Below are 26,050 nucleotides of genomic sequence, written 5' to 3'. Positions count from 1 at the left end.
GATAGTAAAGTAGGATGAATGATGCAGCTGACCAGTTGATAGTAAAGTAGGATGAATGATACAGCTGGCCAGTTGATAGTAAAGTAGGATCAATGATGCAGCTGACCAGTTGATAGTAAAGTAGGATGAATGATACAGCTGGCCAGTTGATAGTAAAGTAGGATGAATGATGCAGCTAGCCAGTTGATAGTAAAGTAGGATGAACGATAGATACAGCTAGCCAGTTGATAGTAAAGTAGGATGAATGATGCAGCTAGCCAGTTGATAGTAAAGTAGGATGAATGATAGATACAGCTAGCCAGTTGATAGTAAAGTAGGATGAATGATGCAGCTAGCCAGTTGATAGTAAAGTAGGATGAATGATGCAGCTGGCCAGTTGATAGTAAAGTAGGATGAATGATACAGCTAGCCAGTTGATAGTAAAGTAGGATGAATGATACAGCTGGCCAGTTGATAGCGAAGTAGGATGAATGATGCAGCTGGCCAGTTGATAGTAAAGTAGGATGAATGATATATACATGCTGGCCAGTTGATAGTAAAGTAGGATGAATGATGCAGCTGGCCAGTTGATAGCGAAGTAGGATGAATGATAGATGCAGCTAGCCAGTTGATAGTAAAGTAGGATGAATGATGCAGCTGGCCAGTTGATAGTAAAGTAGGATGAATGATAGATACAGCTGGCCAGTTGATAGTAAAGTAGGATGAATGATGCAGCTAGCCAGTTGATAGTAAAGTATGATGAAATGCAGCTGGCCAGTTGATAGTAAAGTAGGATGAATGATGCAGCTGGCCAGTTGATAGTAAAGTAGGATGAATGATACAGCTGGCCAGTTGATAGTAAAGTAGGATGAATGATACAGCTAGCCAGTTGATAGTAATGTAGGATGAATGATACAGCTGGCCAGTTGATAGTAAAGTAGGATGAATGATAGATACAGCTAGCCAGTTGATAGTAATGTAGGATGAATGATACAGCTGGCCAGTTGATAGTAAAGTAGGATGAATGATAGATACAGCTAGCCAGTTGATAGTAAAGTAGGATGAATGATACAGCTAGCCAGTTGATAGTAAAGTAGGATGAATGATACAGCTGGCCAGTTGATAGTAAAGTAGGATGAATGATACAGCTAGCCAGTTGATAGTAATGTAGGATGAATGATACAGCTGGCCAGTTGATAGTAAAGTAGGATGAATGATAGATACAGCTAGCCAGTTGATTTTAAAGTAGGATGAATGATACAGCTGGCCAGTTGATAGTAAAGTAGGATGAATGATAGATACAGCTAGCCAGTTGATAGTAACGTAGGATGAATGATACAGCTAGCCAGTTGATAGTAAAGTAGGATGAATGATACAGCTGGCCAGTTGATAGTAAAGTAGGATGAATGATACAGCTAGCCAGTTGATAGTAATGTAGGATGAATGATACAGCTGGCCAGTTGATAGTAAAGTAGGATGAATGATAGATACAGCTAGCCAGTTGATAGTAAAGTAGGATTAATGATGCAGCTAGCCAGTTGATAGTAAAGTAGGATGAATGATGCAGCTGGCCAGTTGATAGTAAAGTAGGATGAATGATACAGCTAGCTAGTTGCAATAGCTAGCCAGGAGTTCATCTGAACATGTAGACTGAAATATAGACTAACCGGTGAACAACAGTGTGCACTTCGTCCACTGCCAGTCCAATCAACCGCTCGCTGAAAAAGGTTGCTTGAATAACTTTTCTACATACATCGCTTCATATATATTAAAACCTTTTGCCATAGCCAGTTGCTAAGCATGCTAAAACCTCCCCATTGCCAGTCAACATTTTAAGCACAACTGTTGCAGTGGGCTTAAACAACAGGATGGAATGGACTGCTAAGATTTGAAATAGCTGCGGTGTGCGTCTGTCCACACAGATCATAAACAGGTGAAATTAGTGGAAGGGAGGGATTCGGCCGAGAGTTTCCTTTTTGCGAGGGGGGAAGACTTCGCTTCCTTCACACAACGGAAATCACAATTGTTGCCCCCAGAAGTAAAAAAAAAAAAACGGGAAGTGACAACTTTTGCGAGAATTCTACTTCTGGGTAAGCGATATTACCTAGCTAGTTACAACAAGTAGATCTGTTGCTAGCTAGCAGAAGCAGATATATGTATCACTAGCTACAGTCGCATGTCATTACAGGACAAGCTATCAGTTTATTCCAAGTAATAATTTAAGACTACAAACATCTATAGGACAAGTAATCTGAAGCTAATACAGGCATCAAGGCAGGAACCACTAATTTCATTTATACTGACAAATAACAAAATGCCACATTATCCCTGTCAATAGTAGAAGTAAGATGATTGCAGAACCTGCCTCAGACTGGCAGGACGTACATTTTCTAGCTCACAAATTACAATCCTTTGCTGTGATGATTTATTTTATGAATTCTTCTCGCTCACATGATCTATTCAGCTCTTCTGTGTCCTGCTCCCAGAGATTCACCAAGCATGGTCTGATTCACTCACTGTGAGGAGAACCATCCTACTGCAGTTTGAAACTAGCCCTGCTGTCACTATTTAGACATTGGGACCACATACAGTGCATTTAGGAAAGTATTCAGACCCCTTGACTTTTTGTGCTTATTTCATAGTTTTGATGTCTTCACTATTATTCTACAACGTAATAAAAATAAAGAAAAACACTTGAATGAGTAGTTGTGTCCAAACTTTTGACTGGTACTGTATTTCGTTTTTTTTTTTTTTTTATACATTTGCAAACATTTCTAAAAACCTGTTTTCGCTTTTGGCATTATGGGTAATTGTGTGTAGATTGATGAGGAAAAACATACATGTAATCCACTTTAGAATAAGGCTGTAACGTAACAAAATGTGGGAAAAAGTCAAGGGGTCTGAATACATTGTGAATGCACTGTATGCATTCACCTGTTGTCTTTTCGTTGTGGGTTTTGTCTTTACACCGTGTAGTGCATTTTAGAGTTGAAGAAACACCCACTACAGATACACGTGCTTGTCTGAGCATCTCAAAGACTAAATTCAATGTAGAATCAGTTGAACAAGTAACAGATTATTTTGCTGTTGTAACATCCAGTGGGGAACATGTCTATTGTCCCTGTCAGGAGCCCAGGCTGTTGCCATAGATTGGAAAAGTTCTCATCTCTGGACCACACACACATTTTAGATTGCATTCTGCTAAGGCACCTGTCTCTCTCTCTACATTGGTCAGCTACATTGGTGAATAGGGTGGGATCTTTTCGATTCGTGGGAGTCGGCTCCAGTACCTGGTGGACTGGGAGGGTTTACGGTCCAGAGGAGCCTATGGGTTCTGGGAGGGGTACGGTCCAGAGGAGCCTATGGGTTCTGGGAGGGGTATGGTCCAGAGGAGCCTATGGGTTCTGGGAGAGGTACGGTCCAGAGGAGCCTATGGGTTCTGGGAGAGGTACGGTCCAGAGGAGCCTATGGGTTCTGGGAGAGGTACGGTCCAGAGGAGCCTATGGGTTCTGGGAGAGGTATGGTCCAGAGGAGCCTATGGGTTCTGGGAGAGGTATGGTCCAGAGGAGCCTATGGGTTCTGGGAGAGGTATGGTCCAGAGGAGCCTATGGGGTTCTGGGAGGGGTATGGTCCAGAGGAGCCTATGGGTTCTGGGAGAGGTACGGTCCAGAGGAGCCTATGGGTTCTGGGAGAGGTACGGTCCAGAGGAGCCTATGGGTTCTGAGAGCGGTACGGTCCAGAGGAGCCTATGGGTTCTGGGAGGGGTATGGTCCAGAGGAGCCTATGGGTTCTGGGAGAGGTACGGTCCAGAGGAGCCTATGGGTTCTGGGAGAGGTACGGTCCAGAGGAGCCTATGGGTTCTGGGAGAGGTACGTTCCAGAGGAGCCTATGGGTTCTGGGAGAGGTACGTTCCAGAGGAGCCTATGGGTTCTGGGAGAGGTACGGTCCAGAGGAGCCTATGGGTTCTGGGAGAGGTACGGTCCAGAGGAGCCTATGGGTTCTGGGAGAGGTACGGTCCAGAGGAGCCTATGGGTTCTGGGAGAGGTACGGTCCAGAGGAGCCTATGGGGTTCTGGGAGAGGTACGGTCCAGAGGAGCCTATGGGTTCTGGGAGAGGTATGGTCCAGCGGAGCCTATGGGGTTCTTGGCACCCAAATGCTCCTAGAGAGAAGGGAGAATACTGAAGCATGTTGATGACAGTTCTACAGCCTCCACCAGAGGCCCAGGCTTTTGGCAGAGATGGTAAAGCTCTCTTTTCTGGACTGCAACATTGTAATATTGTGCCCTCCATGGCACTTCATATACAGTGCAGTCGGAAAGTATTCAGACCCCTTCACTTTTCCACATTGTTACGTTACAGCCTTGTTCTAAAATGGATTACATTGTTTTTTATCCCTCATCAATATACACACACACACACACACACACACAATACCCCATAACGACAAAGCAAAAACTGGTTTTTAGAATTTTTGGCAAATGTATAACAAATACAAACTGAAATATGAAATGTACATAAGCATTCAGACCCTTTACTCAGTACTTTGTTGAAGCACCTTTGGCAGCGATTACAGCCTCAAGTCTTCTTGGGTATGACGCTACATTTTTTACATTTACATTTTAGTCATTTAGCAGACGCTCTTATCCAGAGCGACTTACAGTTAGTGAATAGATATTTTTTTATACTGGCCCCCCGTGGGAATCGAACCCACAACCCTGGCGTTGCAAACGCCATGCTCTATCAACTGAGCTACATCCCTGCCGGCCATTCCCTCCCCTACCCTGGACGACGCTGGGCCAATTGTGCGCCGCCCATGAGTCTCCCGGTCGCGGCCGGCTGCGACAGAGCCTGGAATCGAACCAGGATCTCTAGTGGCACAGTTAGCACTGCGATGCAGTGCCTTAGACCACTGCGCCACTCAGGAGTCGTGCTTGTCACACCGTATTTGGGGAGTTTCTCCCATTCTTCTCTGCAGATCCTCTCAAGCTCTGTCAGGTTGGATGGGGAGCGTCACTGCACAGCTATTTTCAGGTCTCTCAAGCGATGTTTGATCGGATTCAAGTCCGGACTCTGGCTGGGCTACTCAAGGACATTTAGAGACTTGTCCCGAAGCCGCTCCTGCGTTGTCTTGGCTGTGTGCTTAGGGTCGTTGTCCGGTTGGAAGGTGAACCTTCGCCCCCCAGTCTGAGGTCCTGAGTGCTCTGGAGCAGGTTTTCATCAAGGATCTCTCTGTACTTTGCTCCGTTCATCTTTCCTTCGATCCTGACTAGTCTCCCGTTCCCTGTCGCTGAAAAACATTCCCACAGCATGATGCTGCCACCACCATGCTTCACTGTAGGGATGGTGCCTGGTTTCCCCCAGACGTGACATTTCGCATTCAGGCCGAAGAGTTCAATCTTGGTTTCATCAGACCAGATAATCTTGTTTCTCATGGTCTGAGAGTCCTTTAGGTGCCATTTGGCAAACTCCAAGTGGGCTGTCATGTGCATTTTACTGAGGATTGGCTTCCGTCTGGCCACTCTACCATAAAGGCCTGATTGGTGGAGTACTGCAGAGATGGTTGTCCTTCTGGAAGGTTCTCCCATCTCCACAGAGGAACTCTGGAGCTCTGTCAGAGTGACCATTGTTTTCTTGGTCACCTCCCTGACCAAGGCCCTTCTCCCCCGACTTCGTTTAACACTTTTTTGGTCAAGGGCAGGCAGAGATCAGTAATCCAGATCAGAGTCCAAAAAGTACAGAACGGCAGGCTGTCTCAGGGCAGGCAGAGATCAGTAATCCAGATCAGAGTCCAAAAAGTACAGAACGGCAGGCAGTGTTAGGGCAGGCAGAGGTCAATAATCCAGATCAGAGTCCAAAAAGTACAGAACGGCAGGCAATTCGCCCTTTATTTTTATTTTTTATTTTTTACAGTGGCAAAGGGTAAAGTCTACAAAACCTAGACCACTGTGTTTATTATAGATTCAAGTTTTGGAAACATAAAACTGTATCGAGATTAAATGTTTAATCGAGGAGAAAATGTGCAGAATGTCTCACTCGATCTCCATCTTCTCCCGCCACTGGGCTTCCTCTCATCACCATATTTGGTAGTGAGTGGAAACGTCAACCGGATGCTTAACATTTATACATCAGGTGAAATATCTGGCTCATTGTTCTATCTGTGGTGTGGTTGTGTTATTAAATGGTGGGCAGAAGCTGAAAAGAGTGAAGTTAATCGAGGAGGAGCAGATTTGTTTGTATTATGACAGCAAAATACTCTTATGATGACTATAACATTTGTTGGCACCTTCAATTCTTGCACATTTTATCATAAAAAGTATACTGAACAAAAATATAAATGCAACATGCAACAATTTCAAAGATTTTACTGAGTTATAGTTAATATATATATAAGGAAATCAGTCAATTGAAATAAATGGATAAGGCCCTAATCTATGGATTTCACATGACTGGGGAGGGGTGCAGCTATGGGTGGGCCTGGGAGGTCATAGGTCCACCCACTGGGGAGCCAGGTCCAGCCAATCAGAATTAGTTTTTTCCACACAAAAGGACTTTATTACAGACAGAAATACTCCTCAGTTTCATCAGCTGTTCGGGCGGCTGATCTCAGACGATCCCTTAAGTGAACAAGCCGGATGTGGATGTCCTGGGCTGGTGTGGTTACACGTGGTCTGTGGGATCGGCTTATGGTAGAGAAATTGACATTAAATTCTCTGGCAACAGCTCTGGTGGACATTCCTGCAGTCAGCATGCCAATTGCACACTCCCTCAAGTAAGTACTGTTTCCTTCTCCTCTTCCAGCATGACAGTTATCTCTCCCTCCTCCTTCACTCCAAGAACGGCATCCTCCTCTCTCTCTTCTTCTTCTTCTTTCACTGTGACATCCTCCTCTTCCTTCTCCTCTTTCACAACAATGTTCAGCCACAGACCCTCTTTCTCCATCCAGCAGACCTCCTCTTCTTTAGCAGGAGGGGAGTAGCTTAGTGAGCTCATGGTCGGGGATGTTAGCTAGCTAGTTAGCATTAGCCTAGTGTTACTTAGCCAGATAGGAGGATGTTAGCTAGCTAGTTAGCATTAGCCTAGTGTTACTTAGCCAGATAGGAGGATGTTAGCTAGCTTGTTAGCATTAGCCTAGTGTTACTTAGCCAGATAGGAGGATGTTAGCTAGCTTGTTAGCATTAGCCTAGTGTTACTTAGCCAGATAGGAGGATGTTAGCTAGCTTGTTAGCATTAGCCTAGTGTTACTTAGCCAGATAGGAGGATGTTAGCTAGCTTGTTAGCATTAGCCTAGTGTTACTTAGCCAGATAGGAGGATGTTAGCTAGCTTGTTAGCATTAGCCTAGTGTTACTTAGCCAGATAGGAGGATGTTAGCTAGCTTGTTAGCATTAGCCTAGTGTTACTTAGCCAGATAGGAGGATGTTAGCTAGCTTGTTAGCATTAGCCTAGTGTTACTTAGCCAGATAGGAGGATGTTAGCTAGCTTGTTAGCATTAGCCTAGTGTTACTTAGCCAGATAGGAGGATGTTAGCTAGCTTGTTAGCATTAGCCTAGTGTTACTTAGCCAGATAGGAGGATGTTAGCTAGCTAGTTAGCATTAGCCTAGTGTTCCTTAGCCAGATAGGAGGATGTTAGCTAGCTTGTTAGCATTAGCCTAGTGTTCCTTAGCCAGATAGGAGGATGTTAGCTAGCTAGTTAGCATTAGCCTAGTGTTCCTTAGCCAGATAGGAGGATGTTAGCTAGTTAAGATGAGCTACTAGCCTAGTGGTAGGCTATTCTAGCTATTCAGCCAGCTGATTAGTAACTTACATATGAAATAAATGGGGGAACTATCTATACAACATATATTTTCTTAAACACAGTGAGTAATATACACCGAAATAATCTCAAGAGCTATAATGTTTCGGCTATGTTGTCTAGCAAGCTACCAAAGTGGCTGACTAGCTGTTGTTGTTGTTGACGAAACTAGCTAGCATTTTTTATCAAAAACACAAGTCAGAACATAGCCTCTCTATTCTCTCATGGGATTTCAGGTCCTCTGACTGGGAAAATGTCTTTCCACAATGAGAGCAGTGGTATGTCTTCTCCTCCTGTGTTTTAGTACGTTGGTAGGGCTTTTCTCCTGTGTGTGTTCTCTCATGCTTTTTCAGGCCCCATGATCGGGTAAAACTCTTTTCACACTGGGAACATTGGTAGGGCTTTTCTCCTGTGTGTATTCTTTCATGCATTTTCAGGCTTCCTCGATGGGTAAAACTCTTTTCACACTGGGAACATTGGTAGGGCTTTTCTCCTGTGTGTGTCCTCTCATGCTCATTCAGGCTCCCATACCACATAAAACTCTTTCCACAGTGGGAACAGTGATAAGGCTTCTCTCCTGTGTGTGTTCTCTCATGCCCAACCAGGGTCCCTAACTGAGTAAAACTCTTTCCACAGTGGGAGCAGTGGTAAGGCTTTTCTCCTGTATGTATTCTCTCGTGCATTTTCAGACTCCATAAATGAGTAAAACTCTTTTCACAGTGGGAGCACTGATGTCGTCTCTCTGGTTTGGCCGTCTCTGGGTCTGGTTCCCCTGAAGGACTCTTCCCGCTGTCAGAGTGAGAGTCTGGTCTCTCTCCTGCCAAAGACAGACATATCATTTAGCTAAACAGCGACCTGAATGAAACCTCCACATGCTAAAACCGTCTTCCTATGAGGTTTAATTTCACAACATAATACAAAATAAACTTGAGATGTAGAGCTTCAAATCTAATCTTGCTCTCATGGAATGTCATGTTTATAGGCTGATCAGAGCTCTATAATAATAGATCATGTCATGTTTATAGGCTGAGCAGAGCTCTATAATAATAGATAATGTCATGTTTATAGGCTGATCAGAGCTCTATAATAATAGATAATGTCATGTTTATAGGCTGAGCAGAGCTCTATAATAATAGATAATGTCATGTTTATAGGCTGAGCAGAGCTCTATAATAATAGATAATGTCATGTTTATAGGCTGAGCAGAGCTCTATAATAATAGATAATGTCATGTTTATAGGATGATCAGAGCTCTCAGTGTTTGTTTACATTTACTTTGTTTACAAACATTGGTATAAAACAAGCTTATATTGTGGGTGCTGACGTGGTACGACAGTTGGACTAAGCTCATGAGGCACTTGTGAGTGCCAGTTGGTGTGTGTGTGTGTGTGTGTGAGTGATGTTGGGCTGAAGCTACTGACCCGGAAGTTGATGGAAAAGTTATTAATTTCCGGTGCAGCGTTGTAAGGCACTGCATCGCAGTGCTTGAGGGGTCACTACAGACCCGGGTTCGATCCCGGGCTGTGTCGCAGCCGGCCGAGACCGGGAGACCCATGACGCGGCGCACAATTGGCCAGCGTCGTCCGGATTAGGCCGGCCGGGATGTCCTTGTCCCATCGCGCTCTAGCGACTCCTGTGGCGGGCCGGGCGCATGCATGCTGACATGGTCGCCAGTTGTATGGCGTTTCCTCTGAAACATTGGTGCGGCTGGCTTCCGGGTTAAGCGAGCAGTGTGTCAAGAAGCAGTGCGGCTTGGCGGGGGGGTCGTGTTTCGGAGGACGCATGGCTCTCGACCTTCGCCTCTCCCGAGTCCGTATGGGAGTTGCAGCGATGGGACAATACTGTTTCGTTTTTTTCTCCATTTAACTAAGTAGCAACAACAATATTATATTGAGATGTATAAAGAGAAGCATGTGTTGATTAGTGAAAATTTTTAATGAGTGAGAATTTAAAACAAACTTAACATCTACTACACATCTGTATTTAGGCCATTTCGGATTCATTCAGTCAAACAGACAGATAATAACCATTTAGGTCTAACACGTACAGTGCCTTGCAAAATTATTCACCCCCGTTGGCGTTTTTCCTATTTTGTTGAATTACAACCTGTAATTTAAATGGATTTATGTAATGGACATACACAAAATAGTCCAAATTGGTAAAGTGGAATGAAAAATATAACTTGTTTCAAATAATTCTAACAAATAAATAACGGAAAAGTGGTGTGTGCATATGTATTCACCCCCTTTGCTATGAAGCCCCTAAATAAGATCTGGTGCAACCAATTACCTTCATAAGTCACATAATTAGTTAAATAAAGTCCACCTGTGTGCAATCTAAGTGTCACATGATCTGTCACATGATCTCAGTTGTGTCCTCCTCCCAGAGTGCGAAGAGCCTTGGCGTGACCCTGGACAACACCCTGTCGTTCTCCGCTAACATCAAGGCGGTGACCCGATCCTGCAGGTTCATGCTCTACAACATTCGGAGAGTACGACCCTGCCTTACACAGGAAGCGGCACAGGTCCTAATCCAGGCACTTGTCATCTCCCGTCTGGATTACTGCAACTCGCTGTTGGCTGGCCTCCCTGCCTGTGCCATTAAACCCCTACAACTCATCCAGAATGCCGCAGCCCTTCTGGTGTTCAACCTTCCCAAGTTCTCTCACGTCACCCCCCTCCTCCGCACACTCCACTGGCTTCCAGTTGAAGCTCGCATCCGTTACAAGACCATGGTGCTTGCCTATGGAGCAGTGAGGGGAACGGCACCTCCGTACCTTCAGGCTCTGATCAGTCCCTACACCCAAACGAGGGCATTGCGTTCATCCACCTCTGGCCTGCTGGCTCCCCTTCCTCTGTGGAAGCATAGTTCCCGCTCAGCCCAGTCAAAACTGTTCGCTGCTCTGGCACCCCAATGGTGGAACAAGCTCCCTCACGACGCCAGGACAGCGGAGTCACTCACCACCTTCCGGAGACATTTGAAACCCCACCTCTTTAAGGAATACCTGGGATAGGATAAAGTAATCCTTCTACCCCCCCCCCCGAAAAAAAAGGGGTTATCCCACTGGCTATAGGGTGAATGCACCAATTTGTGAGTCGCTCTGGATAAGAGCGTCTGCTAAATGACGTAAATGTGCCCTTGAGCAAGGCACTTAACCCTAATTGCTCCTGTAAGTCGCTCTGGATAAGAGCGTCTGCTAAATGACTAAAATGTAAATGTAAATGTATATATACACCTGTTCTGAAAGGTCCCAGAGTTTGCAACACCACTAAGCAAGGGGCACCACCTAGCAAGCGGCACCATGAAGACCAAGGAGCTCTCCAAACAGGTCAGGGACAAAGTTGTGGAGAAGTACAGATCAGGATTGGGTTATAAAAAAAATCTGAAACTTTGAACATCCCACGGAGCACCATTAAATCCGTTATTAAAAAATTGAAAGAATATGGCACCACAACAAACCTGCCAAGAGAGGGCCGCCCACCAAAACTCACGGACCAGGCAAGGAGGTCATTAATCAGAGAGGCAACAAAGAGACCAGAGATAACCCTGAAGGAGCTGCAAAGCTCCACAGCGGAGATTGTAGTATTTGTCCATAGGACCACTTTAAGCCATACACTCCAAGAGCTGGGCTTTACGGAAGAGTGGCCAGAAAAAAGCCATTGCTTAAAGAAAAAATCTAGCAAACACGTTTGGTATTCGCCAAAAGACATGTGGGAGACTCCCCAAACATATGGAAGAAGGTACTCTGGTCAGATGAGACTAAAATTGAGGTTTTTGTCCATCAAGGAAAACGCTATGTCTGGCGCAAACCCAACACCTCTCATCACCCCGAGAACACCATCCATTCATGTTTTTCATTGGCAGGGACTGGGAAACTGGTCAGAATTGAAGGAATGATGAATGGCGCTAAATACAGGGACATTCTTGAGGGAAACCTGTTTCAGTCTTCTAGAGATTTGAGACTGGGACGGAGGTTCAACTTCCAGCAGGACAATGACCCTAAGCATACTGCTAAAGCAACACTCGAGTGGTTTAAGGGGAAACATTTAAATGTCTTGGAATGGCCAGGTCAAAGCCCAGACCTCAATCCAATCGAGAATCTTTTGTCTTATTTCTTGTTTGTTTCACCCCAAAACTTATTTTGCATCTTCAAAGTGGTAGGCATGTTGTGTAAGTCAAATTATACAACCCCCCAAAAAATCTATTTGTATTCCAGGTTGTAAGGCAAAAAAAATGGGAAAAATGCCAATACTTTCGCTAGCCACTGTAACAATACATAGATGTGTATATATATATATATATATATATATAAATAATGAACATTCACTAATGGCGTTCCACATGCTATTTATTTTCAGATTTATATTAAAAAATAAGTTGCATTAATAAAATGCTTTATACAATCAGCACCTCTTACATGTTGGAATAATACTTTTGGGAACATTCATGAGGTAGTGAGTGTTCTTCATGTCAAAAAATTGTCAACGTTATCAGAACAACGTAATCAAATTTTCATACACCTTTAGCTTGAAGAGAAGAACTACACAAATTAACTCAATGAAACGCAACAACTACATTCATGAGATTTCAAGGTTAAAATCAAGAAATACACATTCCACTAATCTATTTTATTATTTAAATTTTTAAATATCAAAATCATATAATGACCATCTGACGGTTCATACAGTACTTGTATTCTATCAATCCAAATTATTAATAAAAATAGTAAATTGATTTTAGACATTCTTGAGAGGAAACTGAAACAAAAGTAAAAGCCTATTTTTCATATAAACATGATTTCATTACTAAAAATAAACATAAAAAACATAAGTCAGAACACAGTAGTTTCCATCCATCTTTAGCTTGAAAACTAGAACACAGATGAAGTCAACGAAACACAACAACTAACTTAAAGAGGTTTCAAGGTTAAAATCAAGAAATACACATTGGATTCATCAATTTAATCATTTACATGTTTTAAATATCCAAATCATATAATGAACATCTGAGGGTTCATACAGTACTTGCATTCCATCAATCCAAATTAAACTTTTTAAAATTGTCATTTGATTTTAGACGTGATCATGTCTCGAGAGGAAAAAATCCAAACAAAAGTAAGCCTATTTCTGAGTAAGATTTCATATTTTTTACATTTTAGTCATTTTAGCAGATGCTCTTATCCAGAGCCTTACAGTTAGTGAGTCAATACATTTTCATACTTGCCCCCCGTGGGAAAGGAACCCACAACCCTGGCGTTGCAAGCGCCATAATCTACCAACTGAGCTACAGGGGACAATATCATAAACAATGTGATTTCATTTAAAAATAAATAAGTCAGAACACAGCCTCTCTATTCTGTCATGTGATTTAAGGTCCTCTGTCCAGGAAAGTATGTTAAGATTTCTCTCCAGAGTGTATTCTCTTCTTATGTTTGTTCAGGCTTCCTAACTGGGTAAAACCCTTTCCACAATGGGAGCAATGGTGTGGTTTATCCCCCGTGTGTGTCCTCTCATGTGATTTTAGGTGCTGTAAACCTGAAAATCTATTTCCACACTGGGAACATTGGAAAGGCTTTTCTCCTGTGTGTATTCCTTTATGCTTTTTCAGGCTCCCTAACTGGGTAAATCTCTTTCCACACTGGGAGCAGTGGTGTGGTTTATCCCCCGTGTGTGTCCTACCATGTGATTTTAGGTGCTCTGATCGTGAAAATCTCTTACCACACTGGGAACATTGGAAAGGCTTTTCTCCTGTGTGTATTCCTTTATGCTTTTTCAGGTTCCCTAACAGGGTAAATCTCTTTCCACACTGGGAACATTGGAAAGGCTTTTCTTCTGTGTGTATTATTTTATGGTTGTTCAGGTTCCCTAACTGGGTAAAACGCTTTCCACACTGGGCGCAGTGGTAAGGCTTTTCTCCAGAGTGTATTCTCTTATGTTTGTTCAGGTTCCCTAATTGGGTAAAACCCTTTCCACAATGGGAGCAGTGGTGTGGTTTATCCCCCGTGTGTGTCCTCTCATGTGATTTTAGTTCCTGTGATCGTGAAAATCTTTTTCCACACTGGGAACATTGGAAAGGCTTTTCGCCTGTGTGTTTCATCTCATGCTTTTTTAGGTTCCCTAACTGGGTAAAATCCTTTCCACACAGGGCACAATGGTGTGGTTTCTCCCCTGTGTGCGTACTCTCATGTGATTTTAGGTGCTGTAAACCTGAAAATCTCTTTCCACACTGGGAACATTGGAAAGGCTTTTCGCCTGTGTGTTTCATCTCATGCTTTTTTAGGTTCCCTAACTGGGTAAAATCCTTTCCACACAGGGCACAATGGTGTGGTTTCTCCCCTGTGTGCGTCCTCTCATGTGATTTTAGGTGCTGTAAACCTGAAAATCTCTTTCCACACTGGGAGCAGGGGTGTGGTTTCTCCCATGTGTGTGTCCCCTCATGCAGTATAAGCTTCCATAACCACTTAAAACTCAAACTACACTGGGAGCAGTGGTGTCGTCTCACTGGTTTGGCCGTCTCTGGGTCTGGTTCCCCCGAAGAACTCTTCTTGCGTCTGTCAGAATGAGAGTCTGGTCGCTCTCCTGCCAAAGACAGAGTATTTAGTTAAACAGAGAGATATCTAAATGAAATCTCCTGCTCTTCTTCCTATGAAGTTTAATCCAGACTAGATCCCTCATTATAAAACCGTAAATGTGGATCCTGGATGCTGATTGGTTGATAGTCATGATTCATGGGTAATCCCTGTAAAATGGGTCTAGAATGGTACATAAGGGGTTAAGTTAAGATGGGGCTAGAATGGTACATAAGGGGGTTAGTATAAGATGGGTCTAGAATGGTACATAAGGGGGTTAATTTAAGATGGGTCTAGAATGGTACATAAGGGGTTAAGTTAAGATGGGGCTAGAATGGTACATAAGGGGTTAAGTTAAGATTGGTCTAGAATGGTACATAAGGGGTTAAGTTAAGATTGATCTAGAATGGTACATAAGGGGTTAAGTTAAGATGGGGCTAGAATGGTACATAAGGGGTTAAGTTAAGATGGGGCTAGAATGGTACATAAGGGCTTAAGTTAAGATGGGGCTAGATTGGTACATAAGGGGTTAAGTTAAGATGGGGCTAGATATAATGGTACATAAGGGGTTAAGTTAAGATGGGGCTAGAATGGTACATAAGGGGTTAAGATAAGATGGGGCTAGAATGGTACATAAGGGGTTAAGATAAGATGGGGCTAGAATGGTACATAAGGGGTTAAGATGGGTCTAGAATGGTACATAAGGGGTTAAGATGGGTCTAGAATGGTACATAAGAGGTTAAGACGGGTCTAGAATGTTACATAAGGGTTTAAGTTAAGATGGGTCTAGAATGGTACATAAGGGGTTAAGTTAAGATGGGTCTAGAATGGTACATACGGGGTTAAGATGGGTCTAGAATGGTACATAAGGGGTTAAGTTAAGATGGGTCTAGAATGGTACATAAGGGGTTAAGTTTAGATGGGGCTAGAATTGTACATAAGGGGTTAAGATAAGATGGGGCTAGAATGGTACATAAGGGGTTAAGTTAAGATGGGGCTAGAATGGTACATAAGGGGTTAAGATAAGATGGGGCTAGAATGGTACATAAGGGGTTAAGTTAAGATGGGTCTAGAATGGTACATAAGGGGTTAAGTTAAGATTGGTCTAGAATGGTACATAAGGGGTTAAGTTAAGATGGGGCTAGAATGGTACATAAGGGGTTAAGTTAAGATGGGGCTAGAATGGTACATAAGGGGTTAAGTTAAGATGGGGCTAGAATGGTACATAAGGGGTTAAGTTAAGATGGGTCTTCAGTTGAACAGTGATTAGAACAGGTGATAGATCCAGTGATGTATTTGATCATGTGATCCAGCACCAGCCAAGCGAGCCTCCCTGTTTAGCGTGAATGAAGTGAGTTGGGAACAACAATGTAAATTGTCTTAGAAGTCAATTTCACATAAAAACGTTATTTACATTGTAGTCACTGGCCCCCCGTGGGAATCGAACCCACAACCCTGGCGTTGCAAACGCCATGCTCTACCAACTGAGCTGTCTGAACTCAGAATAAAATATGCTTCACAAAAATAACATGCTCGCTGTGGTAGAGGTTTTATTTTGAAAAGGCAATTTTCTGCATTTATCAGAATCAGCCATCAGTCCGTAAACAGGATTACTAGAAACATTTTATATAAATGCTTATTGTGTATAACGTTGGACGGAAACTGTTTATTTGTATACGGAATGTCCCTTTATTTGTCATGACTGATTTCAAGATTTTTATAATTTTCATAATATTTGTACCTTTATACCATCAATATCAATGGCGGAGACGCATAGAGATGGCAGCCCTCTGCACTTACCACTAATTCCTTTTTTTGCTAAGTTGGCCGTATTGTACATTCCTCCACGTTACTCATTTTTTAGTGTCGTCATTAACTATTTTAGCTTCAAGACGCCCCAAAAATAAAGAAGTTAAAAAAGTTTATTGTGCTGATTTATTGGCACATTGAATTGTAGTTTACAAACTCAGTGGAAAAAAACAATGACGTCATATCTGAATTCTGCCATCTTTATGTTTGCCATTGGAATCTGTCAATGCTTACCTGGATAAATGCTTGCTTTACCATTAAACAGTTAAGGAACTGTGTGACAAACCCTTGACATTTTTAGTATAATAAATTGAAATGTTTGTTTTTTTGGAGACTTCAGAAATAAGTTGAAACAGTCCACGTGTTGAATTTCATTTGATATAATTCCCCAGAATCTAAATAGTTCCAGAATCTGAATAGTTCCAGAATCTGTATAGTTCCAGAATCTAAATAGTTCCAGAATCTAAATAGTTCCAGAATCTAAATAGTTCCAGAATCTAAATAGTTCCAGAATCTGTATAGTTCCAGAATCTGTATAGTTCCAGACTCTAAATAGTTCCAGAATCTGAATAGTTCCAGAATCGAAATAGTTCCAGAATCGAAATAGTTCCAGAATCTAAATAGTTCCAGAATCTAAATAGTTCCAGAATCTGTATAGTTCCAGAATCTAAATAGTTCCAGAATCTGTATAGTTCCAGAATCTGTATAGTTCCAGAATCTGTATAGTTCCAGAATCTGAATAGTTCCAGAATCTGTATAGGTCCAGAATCTGTATAGTTCCAGAATCTGTATAGGTCCAGAATCTGTATAGTTCCAGAATCTGTATAGTTCCAGAATCTGAATAGTTCCAGAATCTGTATAGGTCCAGAATCTGTATAGATCCAGAATCTGAATAGTTCCAGAATCGAAATAGTTCCAGAATCGAAATAGTTCCAGAATCTGTATAGTTCCAGAATCTGTATAGATCCAGAATCTGAATAGTTCCAGAATCTGAATAGTTCCAGAATCTGAATAGTTCCAGAATCTGTATAGGTCCAGAATCTGTATAGTTCCAGAATCTGTATAGATCCAGAATCTGTATAGGTCCAGAATCTGTATAGTTCCAGAATCTGTATAGATCCAGAATCTGAATAGTTCCAGAATCTGTATAGTTCCAGAATCTGAATAGTTCCAGAATCTGTATAGGTCCAGAATCTGTATAGTTCCAGAATCTGTATAGATCCAGAATCTGAATAGTTCCAGAATCTGAATAGTTCCAGAATCTGAATAGTTCCAGAATCTGTATAGGTCCAGAATCTGTATAGTTCCAGAATCTGTATAGATCCAGAATCTGAATAGTTCCAGAATCTGTATAGTTCCAGAATCTGAATAGTTCCAGAATCTGTATAGGTCCAGAATCTGTATAGTTCCAGAATCTGTATAGATCCAGAATCTGAATAGTTCCAGAATCTGTATAGTTCCAGAATCTAAATAGTTCCAGAATCTGAATAGTTCCAGAATCTGTATAGGTCCAGAATCTGTATAGTTCCAGAATCTGTATAGATCCAGAATCTGAATAGTTCCAGAATCTGTATAGTTCCAGAATCTAAATAGATCCAGAATCTGAATAGTTCCAGAATCTGAATAGTTCCAGAATCTGAATAGTTCCAGAATCTGTATAGTTCCAGAATCTGTATAGTTCCAGAATCTAAATAGTTCCAGAATCTAAATAGTTCCAGAATCTAAATAGTTCCAGAATCTGTATAGTTCCAGAATCTGTATAGTTCCAGAATCTGTATAGTTCCAGAATCTAAATAGTTCCAGAATCTAAATAGTTCCAGAATCTGAATAGTTCCATTCCTGATATTACTGCCAGTGTTTTATAATGGTTTCCCACCATGATATTGTGATATGTATTCCTGTCAGTCATTAACTTTGTATCTGTTGATTTGTGAATGCTGTACATGCTAGCTAGTGGCTGTACTTTTCTCTGCACACGTCGTCATTGGGCTAGCATGGCTATTCATGTCCCCTTTTATTGTTCATTTGTACTTTACAGAGGAGTTGGTGCTAGAGGTCTGCATAGGTCTAACAGACCCGGAATTCCTAGATCCGACCCGGGATCCGGGTCCTAAATTCTGACTTTTGTCTTGGATCTGATATAATTGCCACGAGTCTGGGGTATGTGCAATTAAAATGTATTTACCGACTGGACCCCTCCTGATGACCGCGTGGAGCTTGTTATCTGTGTCAGACCATTGCAACACAATAAAACGTACAGCTTATGTCCAGCTGAAACTGGTTCCGGCTGCTCACGTCACGTGCGCCTGCTCCTGAGGAGAGAGTGGGAGCGAGTGAACGGAGCCTTGGCCTAGGTTACTGTTCATTGCGAAGATGGAGGCCTTTTTCATTTAACTAAACGACAGTTAGAGGAGGAGTGAAAAGAAGTCTACAAGGGGAATGTTTTATTTTTTGTATTATTATTTTTTTAGTCATTTAGCAGACGCTCTTATCCAGAGCGACTTACAGGAGCAATTAGGGTTAAGTGCCTTGCTCAAGGGCACATCGACAGATTTTTCAATTCTTAGAAAACGTTTTAGCTGATTATAGATGAGAAAACTTTGTTCAACTCGCTATTCAGATTTGATGCAATTTCTCAAATTCGTATGATTTATTTTCGTATTTATGATTCGTTTTATTATTATTATTGTTATTGTAGGTCTATTTAAGAATCTAAACCAGTTCTTTATGTATGTTTTGTTTCATTTTGTAGAAATTCTTTCGTTGGCTAAATTAATTTCGAACTGTCTTTTGGACCCGTGAATATCTCTCTATTTTTTAAAAATATATACTGTTTGTTTTTGAAAGATTGTCTTTTTCTTACTACAACGACATACTTAGACAAAGACAATTGACAACTAAACATTTACTACAAACATTGACATCCCACCTGCTCAGACCCACATGTTCCCACCATATCCACCCATCCTGTTTGTCTCACAATCTGATTTTCTCTCCTTCCTCATCCTTTGAATATCTCCAGTGCTTGTAATATTTTATGCCATATGGCTTCAAATTGAACAATTCTTTTTCTCTCTGTAGCCCACATTTTGTTCAATATTTAGATAATAATGCATTTGATTCATCCACTGTCTTAACGATGGAGGGTCATTTGATTCATCCACTGTCTTAACGATGGAGGGTCATTTGATTCATCCACTATCTTAACGATGGAGGGTCATTTGATTCATCCACTGTCTTAACGATGGAGGGTCATTTGATTCATCCACTGTCTTAACGATGGAGGCTCATTTGATTCATCCACTGTCTTAACGATGGAGGGTCATTTGATTCATCCACTGTCTTAACGATGGAGGGTCATTTGATTCATCTACTGTCTTAACGATGGAGGGTCATTTGATTCATCCACTGTCTTAACGATGGAGGGTCATTTGATTCATCCACTGTCTTAACGATGGAGGGTCATTTTGATTCATCCACTGTCTTAACGATGGAGGGTCATTTGATTCATCCACTGTCTTAACGATGGAGATATAAGAAAACTCAGGAAATATTTTTGGACATATTTAACCCCTTACTTCCAACATAGGCAGATGTGGTGGATTAAGACTCAGCCCATGCTACGTCTCAATATCTCTAGCTTCAACTGACGGATTTTGATGGAGTTTATTTTTCATTATGTTACTTAGATTGACGCACGGGTGGGTCAATAAACTCTTAAGGATTTTAAATAACCTGTAGTAATTATTTTTTAAATAAATTTAATCCAGATCAAAATGATCCTTCTTTGTCTTGACACGAGTCACACACGAGTTGTTTTATGCTTTTATGTGATGTCAAGCACAGACACTGAGTAAAGCACTACAGAAAGAGATATTCAGATGTTTACAAAGGTAGTGAAATATATAATGTGAAGCATTTGATCCATTAACGTTTTGTTGGCCGCCCCCACTCTTTGTAGATTTAACAATTCCTACAGAACAACATATTAAAGTGTAGACCTTCATTAGAATGGCCCTTTAAAACCACACATCGGTTCAACAACTGCAGAGTTTGTGCTCCTGTTTTTAATATATTACTCACTGTTGTTAATCAGATCTCCAGTCTCTTCTTCTTCTTCCAATGTGACAGTAATCTCCCCCTTTATTCCAAAAATGTCTTCCTCTTCTTTCACTGCGACAGTCATCTCCTCCTCCTCTTTCACTCTGAACGCGTCTTCCTCTTCTTTCACTGTGACATCCTCCTCCTCTTTCACTCTGAACGCGTCTTCCTCTTCTTTCACTGTGACATCCTCCTCCTCTTTCAATCTAAAAGCTTCTTCATTTTCGGTCAATTTAACGTCTTTCACTTCTTCTTTCACGGTAACAGCCTCAACCTCTACTTCTTTTTTTACTGTGACATCCTCCTCTTCCTTCTCCTCTTTCACGACAACGTTCAGCCACAGACCCTCTTTCTCCGTCCAGCAGACCTCCTCTTCTTTAGTAGGAGGAGAGTAGCTTAGTGACCTCATGGTTGGGGATGTTAGCTAGATAGCCAGTTAGCATTAGTGACTAGGCTACTGCTAATTTACCCAGCCAGCTAGCTGACTAACAACAACGTAAATATTAAATAGGGTAACTAGCAAGTAGATACGATAAGTGTGTTTAAAACACAGTGGCTAATATACACCGAAAGAGTTTAAAGAGCTTCAATGTTTTTTTGGCTATGAAGCTACGGAGGTGATTGACTAGCTGTTGTTGTTGAAGAAGCGTCCCGTCCACTAGATTATACGTCACACTGGCAGCATCGCCTGAAACAGGCACATCGCCATCTGCTGGGTGGGGAGGGTAATACAGTCAAGGGAAATGTTCATTTTATTTTGAGACAAAAAGTTGATTTTTCATTTATTTCATTAAATAATATTATATTGAGACGTACAAAGAGAAGCATGTGTTGATTAATGAATATCTTTAATGAGTGAGAATTTAAAACAACCTACCATACTAAGGCAGCTAGGTCCAAACTGCTCCTACATGGTGTACCAGTACTGAGTAGGTCCAAACTGCTCCTACATGGTGTACCGGTACTGAGTAGGTCCAAACTGCTCCTACATGGTGTACCAGTACTGAGTAGGTCCAAACTGCTCCTACATGGTGTAACAGTACTGAGTAGGTCCAAACTGCTCCTACATGGTGTACCGGTACTGAGTAGGTCCAAACTGCTCCTACATGGTGTACCAGTACTGAGTAGGTCCAAACTGTTTTGGACAAGTCTCTGAATGTCTTTGAATGGCCCAGCCAGAGCCCGGAAATGAACACGAACTAACATCTCTGGAGAGACCTGAAAACAGCTGTGCAGCGACTCTCCCCATCCAACCTGACAGAGCTTGAGAGGATCTGCAGAGAAGAATGGGAGAAACTCCCCAAATACAGGTGTTCCAAGCTTGTAGGGTCATACCCAAGAAGACTCAAGGCTGTAATCGCTGCCAAAGGTGCTTCAACAAAGTACTGAGTAAAGGATCTGAGTACTTATGTAAATGTGATATTTCCAGGTCTAACAAGCCACCGTCTTTCTATTATCAATTTCCCTATAAGCTGAAAGTCTGTTGTTAATTTATTTACTGTAAAATACCATTTTTTCCAAAAGTTTACTAAGGTTTAGCAACAGGCTGATTGGTCGGCTATTTGAGCCAGTAAATGGGGCTTTACTATTCTTGGGTAGCGGAATGACTTTTGCTTCCCTCCAGGCCTGAGGGCACACACTTTTTTGTAAGCTTAGATTGAAGAGATGGCAAATAGGAGTGGCAGTACTGTCCGCTATTATCCCCAGTAGCTTGTGGAGGATTCCCCAGTAGCTGTGCCACTAGAGATCCTGGTTCGAATCCAGGCTCTGTCGTAGCCGACCGTGACCGGGAGACCCATGGGGCGGCGCACAATTGGCCCAGCGTCGTCCAGGGTAGGGGAAGGAATGGCCGGCAGGGATGTAGCTCAGTTGATAGAGCATGGCGTTTGCAACGCCAGGGTTGTGGGTTCAATTCCCACAGGGGGTATGAAAAAATAAATAATGTATGCACTAACTGTAAGTCGCTCTGGATAAGAGCGTCTGCTAAATGACTAAAATGTAAATGTGTAAGTTTGCCACTTGTTTGCTAAGAGTAGCCACTTCGCCCCTGTAGTTCTCTGCAAGCAAACAGTTAATACATTGAAAGTCCGGGCGGTCCACATTGTCCCGGAATAAAGCAAAACAAACACAGCTCCTGCAGCGTTGAAAACGTCCAATAGCGTCCTCCATTTGAGACGGCCGGCCAGCTAGGATTTCTGGGCTTCCTCGTCTCTCTCCTTACAGGGAATTCTAAAAAAAAAAATAACACACAAAAATGGCGAAAACTAAAAAGATGTGTCCTCCTTTAAATCCTCTCAGAGCGGTGAAAACGAAAGCATCGTCTTTGCACGTCCTGCTGTTGGTAGCAGCATCGGCTAATGTTGGTAGCTATACAACGCAGTTTCAGCCAGGTCAGGTAGCAGGGAATACAGCCACAATTAGCGTGGGACACCTCCGCGGTCCCAGCCACCAAGGGCTAACCGCGCAGCGGGCTGTGTTCAAGCTGTTCGTGGAAAAACCCTGCTAGCTTGATAGCTACCAGCTAGGCTAGTAGCTAGCTACGGCAAACAACTTGAGACGTTTTGGCAGGATCCCGGGACAGATAGTAGCGGTCACAGCAACTGTGGCTAACAGCATTGCGGGATCCATAATCAAAAGGTATATACAACAAATTGTATTTCATAGTTTTGATGACTTCACTATTATTCTGCAATGTAGAAAATAGTAACAAATAAAGAAAAACTCTTGAATGAGTAGGTGTGTCCAAACTTTTGACTGGTACTGTAAGTATTCAGACCCTTTACTCAGTACTTTGTTGAAGCACCTTTGGCAGCGATTACAGCCTCTAGTTTTATTGGGTATGACGCTACAAGCTTACCTGTATTTGGGGAGTCCTTCTGGAAGGTTCTCCCATCTCCACAGAGGAACTCTGTCAGAGTGACCATCGGGTTCTTGGTCACCTCCCTGACCAAGGCCCTTCTCCCCCGATTGCTCAGTTTGACATTTCCTTCGACCTCATGGCTTGGTTTTTACTCTGACATGCACTGTCAACTGTGCAACATTACATAGACAGGTGTGTGCCTTTCCAAATCATGTCCAATCAATTGAATTTAACACAGATGGACTCTAATGAAGTCGTAGAAAAATTTCAAGGATGGTCAATGGAAACAGGAAGCACCTGAGTTCAATTTCGAGTCTCATAGCAAAGGGTCTGAATACTTATTATGTAAATAAGGTATTTCTGTTTTTAAAAATTTGAAGAAAAAAAAAACGTTTTGCTTTGTCATTATGGGATATTATGTGTAGATTAATGAGGAAAACCCCCAATTTAACCCGTTTTAGAATAAGGCTGTAATGTAACAACATGTTGGAAAAGGGTAGAGGACTGAATCCTTTCATTTACATTTACATTTGAGTCATTTAGCAGACACTCTTATCCAGAGCGACTTACAGTTAGTGAATACATATATATATATTTTTTATATACTGGCCCCCCGTGGGAAACGAACCCACAACCCTGGCGTTGCAAATGCCATGCTCTATCAACTGAGCTACATCCCTGCCGACCATTCCCTCCCCTACCCTGGACGACGCTGGGCCAATTGTGCGCCCGCCCATGAGTCTCCTGGTCGCGGCCAGCTGCGACAGAGCCTGGAATGCACTGTATGATGCAGGTTCTATGTGTCTATGATGCTGGTTCTCTGTGTCCATGATGCTGGTTTTCTGTGTCTATGATGCTTGTTTTCTGTTTCTATGATGCTGGTTTTCTGTGTCTATGATGCTGGTTTTCTGTGTCTATGATGCAGGGTTTTCTGTGTCTATGATGCTGGTTTTCTGTGTCTATGATGCTGGTTTTCTGTGTCTATGATGCTGGTTTTCTGTGTCTATGATGCAGGGTTTTCTGTGTCTATGATGCTGGTTCTCTGTGTCTATGATGCTGGTTCTCTGTGTCTATGATGCTGGTTTTCTGTGTCTATGATGCTGGTTTTCTGTGTCTATGATGCTGGTTTGCTGTGTCTATGATGCTGGTTTGCTGTGTCTATGATGCAGGGTTTTTTGTGTCTATGATGCTGGTTCTCTGTGTCTATGATGCTGGTTTTCTGTGTCTATGATGCTGGTTTTCTGTGTCTATGATGCTGGTTTTCTGTGTCTATGATGTGTCTATGATGCAGGGTTTTCTGTGTCTATGATGCTGGTTCTCTGTGTCTATGATGCTGGTTCTCTGTGTCTATGATGCTGGTTTTCTGTGTCTATGATGCTGGTTTTCTGTGTCTATGATGCTGGTTTTCTGTGTCTATGATGCTGGTTTGCTGTGTCTATGATGCTGGTTTGCTGTGTCTATGATGCAGGGTTTTTTGTGTCTATGATGCTGGTTCTCTGTGTATACAGTGCAATGGTGGAAATAAATAATTCAGGCACTTGTGATGTTGGGCTGAAGCTACTGAACCAGAAATTGATGGACCTAAAGCTGTTTTTCTTTTAACTAAATAGCCAACAATATTATACTGAGACGTACTAAATGTTGATTGATTAGTGAAGATTTTTAATGAGTGAGAATAAATGTTTTACATCTGTATTTAAGGCAATTTCTTATTCAGTCAGTCAGTCAAACAAACAGACAGACAGTATCAAAATAAGCATCTAGCTTTTTATAATATAATATAATATATAATATGCCATTTAGCAGACGCTTTTATCCAAAGCGACTTACAGTCGTGCGTGCATACATTTTTGTGTATGGGTGGTCCCGGGGATCGAACCCACTACCTTGGCGTTACAAGCGCCGTGCTCTACCAGCTGAGCTACCATGTTGTTACATGCTCCTACATGTAACAACACATAGATGTATATAATGAACAGACTAGGTCTATACTGCTCCTACATGTAACAACACATAGATGTATATAATGAACAGACTAGGTCTATACTGCTCCTACATGGTGTAACAATACATCATATAGATGTATATAATGAACAGACTAGGTCTATACTGCTCCTACATGGTGTAACAATACATCATATAGATGTATATAATGACCAGACTAGGTCTATACTGCTCCTACATGGTGTAACAATACATCATATAGATGTATATAATGAACAGACTAGGTCTATACTGCTCCTACATGGTGTAACAATACATCATATAGATGTATATAATGAACAGACTAGGTCTATACTGCTCCTACATGGTGTAACAATACATCATATAGATGTATATAATGAACAGACTAGGTCTATACTGCTCCTACATGGTGTAACAATACATCATATAGATGTATATAATGAACAGACTAGGTCTATACTGCTCCTACATGGTGTAACAATACATCATATAGATGTATATAATGAACAGACTAGGTCTATACTGCTCCTACATGGTGTAACAATACATCATGTAGATGTATATAATGAACAGACTAGGTCTATACTGCTCCTACATGGTGTAACAATACATCATATAGATGTATATAATGAACAGACTAGGTCTATACTGCTCCTACATGGTGTAACAATACATCATATAGATGTATATAATGAACAGACTAGGTCTATACTGCTCCTACATGGTGTAACAATACATCATATAGATGTATATAATGAACAGACTAGGTCTATCCTGCTCCTACATGGTGTAACAATACATCATGTAGATGTATATAATGAACAGACTAGGTCTATACTGCTCCTACATGGTGTAACAATACATCATGTAGATGTATATAATGAACAGACTAGGTCTATACTGCTCCTACATGTAACAACACATAGATGTATATAATGAACAGACTAGGTCTATACTGCTCCTACATGTAACAACAC

At 41.9% G+C, this 26,050-nt stretch overlaps 1 pseudogene across 1 annotated transcript; it reads right to left on the bottom strand.

Annotated features, from left to right (window-relative positions):
* Window positions 1-13,363: 13,363 nt before the first annotated feature.
* LOC311113878 lies at window positions 13,364-20,657 on the bottom strand (annotated as a pseudogene). Its single transcript has 4 exons — window positions 20,418-20,657; window positions 20,231-20,348; window positions 14,215-14,348; window positions 13,364-13,962 (listed from the first exon to the last, which is right to left on the bottom strand). The product of its transcript is annotated as an uncharacterized misc_RNA (transcript).
* Between the last annotated feature and the right edge of the window lie 5,393 nt (window positions 20,658-26,050).

Source organism: Coregonus lavaretus (assembly GCF_964263955.1).
Source record: "Coregonus lavaretus genome assembly, contig: HAP1_SCAFFOLD_672, whole genome shotgun sequence".
Lineage (NCBI taxonomy): Eukaryota > Metazoa > Chordata > Actinopteri > Salmoniformes > Salmonidae > Coregonus > Coregonus lavaretus.
Note: the sequence above shows the minus strand (reverse complement) of the source record. Positions and strands in the feature narration are given on the sequence as shown.